Raw genomic sequence first — 2,551 nt, 5'->3', positions numbered from 1 at the left:
AAGGGCATGAGTTTAAATATTATCAGTCATTCTTCAAGTCTATTTTGCACTTTTTATCAGTATTATTGGTGTTGTACAGCATACGCTTTATGTCTTGTATGCGCAATATTCTATTTCTACAGTTCATGTTCATATGAGTGATTTTATTCATCTTCATAAGCACTCTGTTTTTTATGTGGTTTTATGAATCTTTTTGCCTGTGTTTAATCCAGGAACCAGTTGAGGAAGAGGACGAGGATCAGGAAGGTGAAGGTTTAAGACCGGAGGAGGGTGAAGCCGCGAATCACGACCAAGGTAAAGCTGCGGTTGGAGGGAATCCCAAGAGTCAGGTGCAAGTCATAATTACAGAAGAGAGCACTTTTCAAGGTCAGGGTGTTAGCAGGGTGGCAAGTGCAGCACCAAGGGCAGGTGAGGTTGAGGGGCGGACAGGTGCCCAAGAGGAGACGGAAGCTCAGGGTCGGGTTGAAACTGGCAGTACACTAGAATACCGAGGCATATCGACAGCTGTAACTACAATGGATGAAATTCCAGTTAACCGTGATGGACCTTCCTTTGATAACAGGCCAGCCACTTCAGGTGAGGATATTTCCTTACTGATTCAGGCTCTTATCATATTATCAAAGACCTCTAATGTTGATAGTGAAATTACTATTTTGTCCCTGAGTACCAGTCTTATATGATTTCAAGCAACTGTCGTTTTATGAATTGACAAGGCCTGTGTCAGATTATTAGTAGTATGATTAAACCAGTTGAATTAGTTAATATGTTCATAATGTAGATCATACAGATGAAAGAAAGCTGAAAAACAGTTTAGAAAATAGGACCCTACTTCCATATGCATAAAGAGATTAAAATTGTGTTATATACTCACGAATAACACATACATACATACTGCACATTGATGTGAAGTATTCATTATTATATGGGGGTTTAATATCAAATTTATGTGTTAGTTGACTGTTTAGTATTTGTGTGATGGAAAATTTCCTCTTCATTTGATTTCTCTGTCATCCTCATAATTAATGATTACATGTGTAAGTTTTAAAGGGGGATAAGGTGCACTGTTACTGGGAACAAAATTAAGATTTGTCTTTCATTACTTTCTTTACTATGTGTTTTATTTTCACACGTAATTTGTATTTACATTTATATTTTTTGAGTGTTTTGGTATAATATTACTTTCTTTTCATCCTTCATATTTATATAACAAAGAATCACATTAAGAGTAATGTATTTTCTACAAACTACAAAGAATATACCATTAGAATGACATTAGAATGAGTTAAAATGATTAGTAAACAGTGCAGGATTTGACTTGAAACCATCGATTTCTTCATGAGCTCAGGTAGATCACAAAGCTCAGTTGTTCACCATTAGCCTAGTACACCAACAGAAATACTAAAGGTTATGAGGAGAGAGGTGGAGAATGATTACCTCCTCTTTGCTTGGAAAGTGACACCTTATTCATTTTTATATTATCTAAATGTTAAGAGCTTCACATGTTTTGATTAATGCAGCATGGAGAGAAAAAATGTACATTGTCTTTTGAAGTACACTGTACTGTTATTTTCTTCACTTTCTACCCACACTTGGTACCTCCATTTTTTTTTAAGTATTTTTTTTAGTAGATAGCCTTGATGAACTGTATAATTCACATTGTTATTATTGAGGCATGGAACCAAATTTAGCGCAGAAAGTTCAGGAATGAGTATTTTTAAAAACTCAACAGGGAAGCGATTAGGGACTTCCTTTGGTGAGCGACCAGGGACACGAGGTTCAATCTTGGCAGGTAACTCGGGAAGAGTCCATTCCTCACTCACACAGAGTCAGAGCTTTTTGGCTGTGAAATACTTAGATGTGAGATCTTAAAGCATGGGTTTGTAGAGATTCGTAACTTCCTGGTTTGATGTCGTGCAGTGGACGTGACATCACAATTATTTTCTCGAGAGAGAGCTAGTCTCTGAGAAAATGCTTGTTTTCTCTTTATTTTAAATGGTAGACCATGTGACCTTAAATGTTTTGGCTATGGCTTTATGTTATTATGCTTGTGGCTCTTGATTAATAACTAATGTCTGTGTAATGACTAATACAGAATTTAGAAGATTTGGGACGATTAGCATTTGGAGTTTAACATAATGGCTGCCACAGAATGAAAGCACACGTGTTGGAAGCAGCTGTGCATTAGGAAAGGATAAAGAATGCCAAAATAGTACGTCAATAATAGCAATGCTTAGTGTGTGAATTAACACTACCACTAAGAGGAAATGTTAGTTGCATGGACGTACTTCCTCATAATAATTTTCCACACTGTAGTTCACTTTCCTATTTCATATGTCTAACTTTTTTTCATCCTTCATCCCAGATTTCTTTTCCAGTTTCTTTTGTAGTTAGAACATCCTTGTTTCACAGGTAGTCTATCATTCTTCATGATTTATTCATCATTGTTCATAATTTGAAAATATAACTGCAGCACGTTTTCATCAAATACTTTGAAAATTCATTATGTTTGATACCTGCAATTCAAGTAAAAAAGTATAATCTGCCTTTAAGA

This window comes from Penaeus monodon, chromosome 27, assembly GCF_015228065.2.
Source record: "Penaeus monodon isolate SGIC_2016 chromosome 27, NSTDA_Pmon_1, whole genome shotgun sequence".
Taxonomy (NCBI): domain Eukaryota; kingdom Metazoa; phylum Arthropoda; class Malacostraca; order Decapoda; family Penaeidae; genus Penaeus; species Penaeus monodon.
The sequence above is the reverse complement of the archived record's forward strand: the minus strand, read 5'-3'. Positions refer to the sequence as shown.